Consider the following 13236-nt stretch of genomic DNA (forward strand, 5'->3'; position numbering starts at 1 on the left):
TTCAGTTATTCATCATCTTCTGTCCTTGTGTAGCGCACGCATTCTCAGACCTGTCACCTGCCACTCATCGTAAGGGAGGTGTTTGGAATCATTCCCACGTTACAATCATTAGCCAATCAAGGTGGTCACTTCAGTCAAGCTCGTGCATGAGTAATAACGTCATCCATAGCAACGAAGACTCACTCACTCTTGACTGTTAGTCAAAGATTCTAGAGCGCTCAGTTGTCACTTTCCCTTACTAAGAGTAGCCTAGGTCTGAAAGGCTTTGTGAATAACTTAATAAGAGAAACTCCTATAGCTAAAATATTTTATTGCTATTTAGGAGTAGCCTACTCCTGGTGGTAAGATAAAAGGCTTTGTGAATATGGCCCCTGGTGTCTAACCCAATGCATAGCCCATTTACACAACATAATGGTCGAATATTAGGCTACTGATGATCATTGTTATTTAAGAACATGCAGAGCACCAAAAACATCTTGCTCGTAAAAAATCATCATACCGCACATTGTGGCGGGTCTGTTATTTAACCTACTTACTGTAGGCTGTGCAAACCGCAAGCCTTTATTTTGGGCAAGCCTGCATTCCAGGCAGGCCTTCTGTTGAAGAATTTTATATAAAGCTTGCGCTAACAGTAATCCTCCTGCCCCCGATACCACAGCTGTGGATAGTGTGGAATGCAAGTAATAACACAACCTCTGACCACCTCACACATTTCTCTAGATTTTGCAACGACCTTACATGACACAATGCCATAAAATGCCAGTGTTTAGGACACCGAATAATGTTTGTAATGATACCAGTTAGGCCTACGTTCAACAATAACATAAGTGTAATGAGCTATTCATTGTCTAAGGTGCATGGTGAAGTGAAATTCTTACATTTGCCGATATCATTGGATAGGGACTATGCTTGTTTATTTTTTACCTAGCCTACAATGGCCAGTTCAGACAAAGCCGAAATTACTCATTTTGAAACATTTGTATGGTTATATTGCTTGACTTAAATCCCAGAGAGTAGGCTAGGCTACCACACCCCACAGTGATGGGCCTAGCGGTCTTACGCGTTCAGTGTATTCATTTCGTCTACGACAGTGAATACTGCATTCAGCATTATGTCCACGAAAGGAAAAGGCCACCAGTCAATTTTGTCCATGAAATGATGTGCTCTCTTCAGTGTTTCGTGGACACAATGCAAACCAATTTGTGCATTCCGTGGACAAAAGGCGTTACGATGTAACATGGTTTCGTAATGAATATATGTATTTCGTCACACGAAAGTGATTCTGGGCCCACTTCCCCGAAAGCATCTTAAGCCTAAGAGCGTCGTAAAGTCCCTCTTACGAACGTCTTAAGATTTGCCGACTGTTTCCCGAAACCATCGTAGCTTAAGAGCGTCGTGAAAACACTCGTAGATCTACGAGTGCTCCAGAGTACTCGTTACCGGCTAAGAGCGTCTTAACAGTACTTCTCACTGAGGTCACCAACAGGACATACAGAGGAATTACAACTTAGAATACATAATCCAACTTACGTTCCCATTCTTTATTGTGTTTACCTGTGATGAATCAGATTTTAGCGTGCAAAATAGCCTACATTTAATGGTCATAATAATGTGATGAAAAGCGGACAAAAATGCAATCAAGTTATGGAGACGTTGTCAGAATAGTTTGACATTATCTTTGCTAAGTGAATATTTTATTAGGCCTATGAGGTAAAAAGCAGAGAAAGCAACATGTGGTTTAGTCTGTAGCCTACTGTATCAAAATGTAAGCCTACAAATTTCCTCTCTTTCTTAGGCTACTTGACTTCTTTCTTATCTTCAAACGTGTTCTTAAGTGACACCGCGAAAAATTATTGCATGGTGCAACAATCTAATCTTAAAATAATTACAACTAGATGTACCGCATAGCGGTACAAAATATGACCGCCGCTCAGTCCTGTACATCCGTTCCGCGAAAATAAATCACACTTCAATTTGTCTCCATATTTTACTCCATCCCCCACTCTTGAAACTTTTGTGTATGCTTGTTTGGCATGCCTGAGTGTGTGTGTGCGCGGCTGCACAGAGAGTAGCCTACTGGTGCTGAAAAGGTGAATAGATTGTAGAATAGCCAAAGAAGATGTAGCATTGTTATAAAACCTTCTCTAAACATCTCTAAACAATCACAAGTAGGGCAGTTCATCACAGTTCATCCATTGCAACTGGATTGATGAAAGGTCACTTACACCTGTAGGCTACATTGTATTTGGGAAAAGCAAAAGGTATCAGCATAATGTTATTTATTTATTTATTTATGTATTTATTTATTTATAAACAAAAACATCTCTGTCAGTTCCATGCCGTTTTCAACAGCTATCAAAAACAAAGGTCATTTTTGGATGGATGGACTTTTTGTGAATGTTTCTTCTTCTACATAAGATTTTAGTCATCTTTAGTTCATGTAATACTTTATTGTCAATGCACAAATTAAGTAACAGTAGTCTGAAACGTTATTGTTAATGCACAAATTAAGTAACAGTAGTCTGAAACGAAATGCTGTTTTACATCTAGTGGAAATAACTGACATGTCCAAATGGGCCTTGATGAAATGCGTCGCTAGACTGTTCATACACATTTTAACGGGCCAAAGTTGAAGAGCTGTTGTCCGTTATTGTTCGCGCAAATATAGGCTGATTCATGTTCCCTTGCATTGTGTAACTGAGGTCCATGGCTAGTCTGGCTTTCACCAGACCAACCTCAATCTTTTAAGAAATCAAAAAATAAATAGCGGGCAGATCACGCTGGGTTCACCAAGCCTAGTCCATAGGCACCCGATATTGTTCACGCTCTGGCTATTCTAAATGCAAAAATGCATCAGGGAGTTATGACAAAACTGTAACTAACAAACTAGATCCTAATAGAAAGCTGTTAGCTTCCCTAAGCTACAGGTAGGCTTATAAGGTAGGCCTATTTACAACATAAATTGTCAATAGGCTATGCTGGCGACACAAATAAAATCTCCTTTGGAAACCAATGGCTTACGCCTTACAGTATCAAGCGGACTTAAACTGCCATATCGTGGCGAAAAGTTGTCATAAAATTCACGCTCCATGAGTCACGCTCCATGAGTCAAGGAAAGCGCGAATGAAGTAGCCACTTCTAAATGGGACCCACTACACAGTAGCTTAAGGTGTGTTGCTAAAGCAGCCATAATGAAATGAAGGTGTCATTGTTTGGATACTTCATACACACGTGTTTTTTAATTTCACAGACTACAACTACCAAGCTGGAATCAAAGCACATCGATTCCCCTCTCACACCCTGCACGGACTTATACACAAAATAAACAGGCGTCTCAGTCTCACGCATGTAGGCAAAACTGTATCAGACCGGTGTAACGTTGGTAAATCTTCCACTGCACAGAATGATTTTTGTAGCACATGCAACAAATGACAGTCGAAAGATACAATTACAGTGCTGCTATCAATTTGCTTGGTATAACCGCATTTATAGTTTTCTACAAATGCAATCAATCAAATTGGCCTCCATCACTCAACCAACGCTAACGGTAACATTACCTAGGTCCTTATTGATATTATAAGATTAACGTACCTGCAGTAAAAACCAAGCGATAAACATCCTCAGATTTATTTCGGCTTCAAGAAGAAATGGGAATTACATTTCATGTGAACATCATCCTATCCTTATTAGACGTTCTTTGCGGTAAACTAGTCCTTGTAGGAAGTGTCCATTGTTATTCCAACCCACGTTTAACTTCCAACAAAATTACGTCTCACTGCAACGATGCGCCATCTAGTGGACAAACGACTACTTATCGCCAATACTGGAAATGCAGCCATGATGATGAATATATATTTTGGCTTTCTTTTAATCCTACTGAATTTGTAATTATGTATCGGCCGTTCTAATACCGATAGTATGTGGGTGCCTGTGTGTGTGTGCATGTGTATATGTGTGCACCGCCATCTACAGGCCAATGAGTGTACAGTCACTAAATGTACACATAATCTATTTTTTTTAAGACCCCCCCATGGATGAAATTCTACGAAACTTGGCATACCCCCAGAGAATGCCAGGTCAATCATACAAATAAAATTTGGTGCAGTTCTGAACATCTTAACTGAAGATAGGGGCGATTAAAGCAGAATAATATTGCATTTTCATTTTTTACCGGGGGGGTGCAAATCACAAATGAGTGATTATGGGCCAGATTGATGTGGGCCCTTGAGACCAACATACCATAAAAATTTCTTCATCCTCGGTGCCACGGTTCAGGTAGTTATTTAGGAAAAACTGCTTTTTTTGCGGTTCGGGGGGCCCAGCACGGGGGGGGAGTGGACCCCGGGGACGAAACGAAATTTTTCCGTAAAAGTCTAGTGGGGCTACATACCCACCAAATTTCATGTGTCCCGGTGGTTCGGTGTCCCGGGTATCGTTGACCAAAAATTCAGGAAGTAGATGACGGGAAAAAAAAAAAAAAAAAAAAAAATTGACAATCCCTCATAATTATTTATGTCTATGTGTGGTATATAACCTACTTGGGATGCTTACATGCAGATGTCAAAGTGTTTCTATTTTCGTATTGATGTGAATTAATGTGTAGATCCGAAGTTTAAATGGTAGGCCTATAGCTGTGACGTGCAGTCACCTGACATCACCGTCAAATCAGAGGATATTTCAGAACTATTAATGTGGACAGCTCCCCTTAAGAGCATCTTAAGAGCAGTGCACGCGCGTTCACGCTACGAGGATGTTCGTGAAACAGTCGGAAAAACCAAACGAACGATCGTAAGATGAATCGTAGAAAACCCTACAAAAAGCCTACAAGAGCATGTCTCCGTCGTTATCGGGGAAGTGGGCCCTGTCCAAGAAATAAGGCATGTTACATTTGGCGCCCCATAAACGGAGAGCCATACTTTATTGTTTTAACGATCTCTATGCTACTCACCAAAATGTAGGCATGGGAACATGATGAAGTATCCAACTGTCGTCTGTTAAATTATTGTGATTACGAGCCAGTGGTTTTCAAACATTATGCGTGACTCGGACATCTATGCAACAGACTCATATTGTCCTCGCATTCGCAAAATGAGGACATACAGACTGCTCAGATAACAGGTGTACCTCCAGTTATGCACGGTTTTAGTCAAGTCATTTAAATGTGCTGGTAAAACAGTTGTGTACTCTGGGCACAGTTCTGGGCACAGTTCTTCCAGAGCTTCGTGCCAAGTAATAAGCGTTGAGTCGAGATGTTTGTGTGAATGAAACGAAGCGTATAGGCCATAGTGTGGCATGCGTGAACCAATGGTGTAGAGATGACGCCACAGGGTTTTATTTAAGAGAGCCTACGTTTGTATGTAGGCAATTTATATTCACAATATTTAGGCCTACTAAAATAAATAGTATTTTATTTGTATTGTTTGTTTAGAGTTAAAAAAAATCGGTCGGTCTTAAAGCAACACCAAAGAGTTTTTTGTACCTTAAAATATTGTTTACAAAATCGTTTCAGTGGTTCATCAACTCGTAACAGGGTGAACAGCACTTCTGCATTCTATTCGCGACCCTCTATCGGCTATAACCGCACTATGCAAGTTTGCCAGATCGGGTTGCGGATCTGTAGTTCGATGGAATGAGACATAAGAAACTACAAATTTGACTTGCTTCTGATGTCGCAATACATGATACTTTCATAAAATCATGCAACCTACTCTACCTTGTCTGTATACCTTGTTATTTCCAAAGCCAGTGCTGGATAAACAAATAGCGTGCGTGCGACAGGAAAAGTGCTTTGGTGTTGCTTTAACGCAAGTTTACAACCGGCAAGTCGGTCGGACTAAAAGGGGGAAAAAATAAATATTTGGGTCGGTTCTAAATTGACAGGGTCGGTCGGGTTACGGCAAACGAAAATATTTTTAAGGATGGCCTGACAGTGTTTTTTTGCGCGTCTGCAGAAGTCAGCCAAATATGAATGTAATTCTTCGGCATAAAGCAGATGTATTTGTTTATTGTACAGAAAAATAAAAATGACATGTCAATCAGTCAATTGAGTACATTGCAGTCAAGAGGGCAAATTAATTTACGAAACCAAAACGTGGGTCATAGTTGTCTAAGCCTCTATTGCGTAGCCTGTTAAAAACGTCGCCAGATAGTATTAAATCGGCAACAACATTGTTTTCTGCAGAAGCCTACCCAAGGCTACAGATTAATTCTGAACAGTTATTTCTCTACGGGCTCAATTATCACACCACTGTTTTGATTTGCGTAGCTGCGTTACCCCCAACACTGACAATAATGTAGACAGCAAATTTTGATTTCAATTTTCGTTACCACCGTGTCGTCAGGGAGGTCCATCTCCTTGTTGTCCCTGTCAAGGTTGCCATGGTCATGGATACCTCAAAAGGCACAGACAAGGAGGCATCGGGCAGGGGGGTTGGTTGGTTGTCACCGGGATGCAGAGCTAGAGTTCAGTAGGGTGACAGCCATAGGAAAGAAGATGCCTCTGAACCTGCTGGTTCGGTGTGGAGAGACCTGTAATGCCTCCCGGAGGGGAGTGGGGTGAACAGTCTGTGGTTGGGGTGGGAACTAGAGTTTAGATTCTCTGCCCGAGCCCGAACTTGACCCGACCCGACCCGACCCGCGGGCCGGGTCGGGCCGATTTTTCCAGCCACTATCCTCGGGCCGGGCCGGGCCGGGTCCTTGATCAAGCATTTTTTTTTTTTTAAATCATTAGCCTACTTGGGTAGGGAGCTAAAGCTATGCCATAGTCAGACTCAGAAATATTTAACAAAGTAGGCCTAAGTAACAAGTGTATACAAAGTTATACAAGTTAGGCTCAGAGTTACAAAATGTCATTTGTAATGTCATCTGCGCAACACGTAGGCCTATCATGCGCAGCTTCTCCACTCGCACGCATCACACCGGGCCTGCTGTTCTGTATTGTGTAGTTTAAGTGCAACGTGAAGCTTGAAGATGTAAAGAAAAAAATGAAAACAGGAGAAATAACTTCGAGCAAGTTTGGAGAAAAGTCGGAGGTAGGCTGTGCATTTGTCAGGTAGGCTATGCTTTGTTGCGTGCATTAAGTGCGCACGATGTTCACCTATGACAGCAAAAAGACTGATGAACATGAAGCAGGCTTGCCATGGCAGAAATAATGATAGCCAGCCTTCAATGTCCTCTTTTGTCACTTCTCCAAGCATACACCTGAGAGCGAGGCAAGCCCTCACAGAGAAATGCCTTGAGTTTTGCTGCAGGGACATTTTACGTTGTAAGTGGCTTACGTTTCTTCATTCGGATTCATTTGCAATCCATTCCATTCTGAATAAACAAACATAGGCCTAGTTTAGCCTACATTCTTCATTATTGCATTATTCATTAATATAATTCTAAACGGATTTCTGTAGCTCAAACAGCTCGGAATTGTAGTTGAGAACGTCAGTTATAATGGCCCACGTATTTAAAAAATGTCGGGTTTAAATCGGGCTCGGGCTCATAATTACAGTTAATGTGTCGGGCCGGGTCGGGCTCGGGCACAATGTGCACGGGCTCGGGTAGGGTCGGGCTTGATTTTTTGGGCCCGATCTAAGCTCTAGTGGGAACAGTCTTTGATGATGCTGCGTGCTGGATGTCCTCGATGGAGAGGAATGAGGAACCGGTGATGCATTGGGCAGTTTTCACCACCCTTAGAAAGAAGAGATGCTGGTGAGCCTTCTTGATCAGGGTAAAGGTGTTGAGGGTCCAAGAGAGGTCCTCAGATATGTAGACACCCAGAAACTTGAAGCTGGTGACACGCTCCACCAGGCTTGTGCAAAAATCTAGAATTGAATTGAAACAGGCTCTTAAATTCCAATTAAATTTTTGAATTTCACTTGCATTTGAGTTGAAGTAGCAAACAGGAAGCAGAATTGCAATTTGAATTTTGCACAACCCTGCGCTCCACCTGAGTCCCGTTGCTGAGAATGTGTGTGCGTGTGCCAGCTTTAGACTTCCTGAAGTCCACAATGAGCTCTTTCATTTTGGTGTTGAGAGCCAGGTTGTTATCAGTGCACCACAATGATAGGTGCTGGACCTCCTCCCTGTAGGCCGTCTCATCGTTGTTGCTGATGAGACCAATCACTGTAGTGTCATCTGTAAACTTGACAATGGTGCTAGAGCCATGTACAGGTGTGCAGTAGTAGGTGAAGAAGGAGTAAAGGAGAGGGCTCAGCACACATCCCTGAGCTACTGTATGCCGGTGTTCAGGGTGATGGTTGAGGAGGTGTTATTATCTAACCTAACAGACTGAGGTCTGTTGGTTAGGAAGTCCAGAATCCAGTTACATAGGGAGGTATTGATGCCCAGTTCACTGAGTTTGGTGATCAGTTTGGAGGGGATGATGATGTTGAATGTGAACTAAAGTCAATGAACAGTATTCTCACATAGGTGTTGCTATTGTCAAGGCGGGACAGGGTAGAGAGAAGTGCCATAGAGATGGCATCCTCTGTTCTCCTGTTCTGACGGCAGGGAAATTGGAAGGGGTCCAGTGAGGGTGCTAAGAAGGTTTTACATTTCCTGTGTAGGGTGTACGCTGGAGAATCAAAATGTATAATACATCACATAGATCCAGTGGCTTTTGCACATTTGAACTGAAATGACAAATAAACTCAGTCCACAGATATCTAAAAATAAAATATTCTAAATGAGATGTTCAAATGCTGAACTACTAGCCTGGGTGCCATTCCGAACTTAGTCCCGCCCACAACATTTGAGGTCGGGAAGTTCGGTCTGGCATTGATCAATAGTGGCGCGAGTATGCTCGCCCAAAAGCTGGCGGGCCAATCAAATTGTCAGGGCGGGCTTTATACGATGATGGACAGATGCTCAACAGTAACGTAATCAACCACGTCACCAAAGAGCGCTTGGGTTGAATTCGTTTACAACAACGATTGCTGCCGCTGGAGAATTGAGATGTGTAGATTCTGCTATCAGGTCTGTTCTAGAAGATATCGACAGCGAATTCATTTTAAAAGAGGAACAGAGTAACGGGATCAAGGCATTTGTTGATAAGAAAGATGTTTTTTGCCGAAGCAACTGAAATGGGCATCACGGCGATGCAACTCGGCTTGCACGACGAGGTGGATATAGCCAGCGGTCGTTGCCAGATCCATTTTTGAAGCCCGGAATCCTGGCTGCTGAACAACAAGTGGAGGGACATGCTAGGCTCCGATGTTTTTCAAGCCAACGTAATGGGTACAAATGGTAAGAGAATCTAACTGTCTGACTTAGTAAATAACTCCCAATGTCGTGATATGAATCCCATGTTGTAAACATAGTAGCCTAGGTATCGTTGTACGTTCGCTAACTCAGACTTGGTACATTCATAACGTTAGTGTGATTGTAGCGAACTAGCTGTTTACCCATTCGGTAACACTTTCTATGAAGGTTGTATTTATAACGCCCTATGAATGCATTCATAATGTTTTATAAGGTGTCTATAAAGCATTGTAATGCTCATTATTACCATCTATATGTATTCACAACCGAGGTGAAGTTAGTTTGATATTTGATATTCGGATATTCGACAGATATTCAAAAAAAAAAAATTATGCTGCCGGTTTCACCCCGTGTTTGCAGACAATGTACAAACAGATGACGTGTCTACTTGCTCCCAGCCGACCATAGGGACCGTCTAAAAAGTAACTTCTGAATTACCTTCATAGTCTTTTTTGTCAATAGCTTTGACATCATGTGACCTAGTGACTCCAAACCAATTCAAAATAGTTATCCTATATGGGACTCATCAGACACACTTCTTTTTATAGTCACTGTATGCACACTGTATTTTATATGAATATTTTAAAGATAATACATTATTTATCATAAGAAACGGTCTCCTTTTTTTCAATACCTCCCAAGCCATGCGACCTAGTGACTCTAAACCAATGCAGAATAGTTATCCTATATGGGACTCATCGGGCACACCTCTTTTTATGGTCACTGTATGCACACTGTATTTTTTATGAATATTTTAAAGAAAATACATTATTTCATATAAGAAACAGTCTTCTATTTTTCAATACCTCCCAGGTCATGTGACCTAGTGACTCCAAACCAATGCAGAATAGTTATCCTATATGGGACTCATCGGGCACACCTCTTTTTATGGTCACTGTATGCACACTGTATTTTATATGAATATTTTGTAAAAAAAATACATTATTTCCTATATGAATGGTTCTCTTTTTTCAATACCTCCCAAGTCATGTGACCTAGTGACTCCAAACCAATGCAGAATAGTTATCCTATATGGGACTCATCGGGCACACCTCTTTTTATTGTCACTGTATGCACACTGTATTTTATATGAATATTTTAAAGAAAATACATTATTTACCATAAGAAACGGTCTCCTTTTTTTCAATACCTCCCAAGCCATGCGACCTAGTGACTCCAAACCAATGCAGAATAGTTATCCTATATGGGACTCATCAGACACACCTCTTTTTATAGCAACTGTATGCACACTGTATTTTATATGAATTCTTTTAATAAAATACATTATTTCATATAAGAAACAGACTCCTTTTTTTCAATACCTCCCAAGCCATGTGACCTAGGGACTCCAAACCAATGCAGAATAGTTATCCTATATGGGACTCATCGGGCACACCTCTTTTTATGGTCACTGTATGCACACTATATTTTTTATGAATATTTTAAAGAAAATACATTATTTCATATAAGAAACAGTCTCCTTTTTTTCAATACCTCCCAGGTCATGTGACCTAGTGACTCCAAACCAATGCAGAATAATTATCCTATATAGGACTCATCGGGCACACCTCTTTTTATAGTCACTGTATGCACACTGTATTTTATATGAATATTTTAAAGAAAATACATTATTTCATATAAGAAACAGTCTCCTTTTTTTCAATACCTCCCAAGTCATGTGACCTAGTAACTCCAAACCAATGCAGAATTGTTATCCTATATGGGACTCATCAGGCACACCTCTTTTTATGATCACTGTATGCACACTGTATTTTATATGAATATTTTAAAGATAATACATTATTTCATATAAGAAACAGTCTCCTTATTTTCAATACCTCCCAGGTCATGTGACCTAGTGACTCCAAACCAATGCAGAATTGTTATCCTATATGGGACTCGTCGGGCACACCTCTTTTTATGATCACTGTATGCACACTGTATTTTATATGAATATTTTAAAGATAATACATTATTTACCATAAGAAACGGTCTCCTTTTTTTCAATACCTCCCAAGCCATGCGACCTAGTGAATCCAAACCAATGCAGAATAGTTATCCTATATGGGACTCATCAGGCACACCTCTTTTTATGGTCACTGTATGCACACTGTATTTTATATGAATATTTTGTAAAAAAAATACATTATTTCCTATATGAATGGTCCTCTTTTTTCAATACCTCCCAAGTCATGTGACCTAGTGACTCCAAACCAATGCAGAATAGTTATCCTATATGGGACTCATCGGGCACACCTCTTTTTATGGTCACTGTATGCACACTGTATTTTATATGAATATTTTGTGAAAAAAATACATTATTTCCTATATGAATGGTCCTCTTTTTTCAATACCTCCCAATTCATGTGACCTAGTGACTCCAAACCAATGCAGAATAGTTATCCTATATGGGACTCATTGGGCACACCTCTTTTTATAGTCACTGTATGCACACTGTATTTTATATGAATATTTTAAAGAAAATACATTATTTACCATAAGAAACGGCCTCCCTTTTTTCAATACCTCCCAAGCCATGCGACCTAGTGACTCCAAACCAATGCAGAATAGTTATCCTATATGGGACTCATCAGGCACACCTCTTTTTATGGTCACTGTATGCACACTGTATTTTACATTAATATTTTAAAGAAAATACATTATTTCATATAAGAAACAGTCTCCTTTTTTTCAATACCTACCAAGCCATGTGACCTAGTGACTCCAAACCAATGCAGAATAGTTATCCTATATGGGACTCATCAGACACACCTCTTTTTATGGTCATTGTATGCACACTGTATTTTATGTGAATATTTTGTAAAAAAAATACATTATTTCCTATATGAATGGTCCTCTTTTTTCAATACCTCCCAAGTCATGTGACCTAGTGACTCCAAACCAATGCAGAATAGTTATCCTATATGGGACTCATCGGGCACACCTCTTTTTATGGTCACTGTATGCACACTGTATTTTATATGAATATTTTGTAAAAAAAATACATTATTTCCTATATGAATGGTTCTCTTTTTTCAATACCTCCCAAGTCATGTGACCTAGTGACTCCAAACCAATGCAGAATAGTTATCCTATATGGGACTCATCGGGCACACCTCTTTTTATTGTCACTGTATGCACACTGTATTTTATATGAATATTTTAAAGAAAATACATTATTTACCATAAGAAACGGTCTCCTTTTTTTCAATACCTCCCAAGCCATGCGACCTAGTGACTCCAAACCAATGCAGAATAGTTATCCTATATGGGACTCATCAGACACACCTCTTTTTATAGCAACTGTATGCACACTGTATTTTATATGAATTCTTTTAATAAAATACATTATTTCATATAAGAAACAGACTCCTTTTTTTCAATACCTCCCAAGCCATGTGACCTAGGGACTCCAAACCAATGCAGAATAGTTATCCTATATGGGACTCATCGGGCACACCTCTTTTTATGGTCACTGTATGCACACTGTATTTTTTATGAATATTTTAAAGAAAATACATTATTTCATATAAGAAACAGTCTTCTATTTTTCAATACCTCCCAGGTCATGTGACCTAGTGACTCCAAACCAATTCAAAATAGTTATCCTATATGGGACTCATCAGACACATCTCTTTTTATGGTCACTGTATGCACACTGTATTTTATATGAATATTTTAAATATAATACATTATTTATCATAAGAAACGGTCTCCTTTTATTCAATACCTCCCAAGCCATGCGACCTAGTGACTCCAAACCAATGCAGAATAGTTATCCTATATGGGACTCATCGGGCACACCTCTTTTTATGGTCACTGTATGCACACTGTATTTTTTATGAATATTTTAAAGAAAATACATTATTTCATATAAGAAACAGTCTCCTTTTTTTCAATACCTCCCAGGTCATGTGACCTAGTGACTCCAAACCAATGCAGAATAATTATCCTATATAGGACTCATCGGGCACACCTCTTTTTATA

Source organism: Alosa pseudoharengus, unplaced genomic scaffold (genome assembly GCF_046254945.1).
Source record: "Alosa pseudoharengus isolate Yale_2024_CS ecotype anadromous, Long Island Sound unplaced genomic scaffold, YU_APseudo_1.1 YU_APseudo_1.1_scf_30, whole genome shotgun sequence".
In the NCBI taxonomy this organism is placed as follows: Eukaryota; Metazoa; Chordata; class Actinopteri; order Clupeiformes; family Clupeidae; genus Alosa; species Alosa pseudoharengus.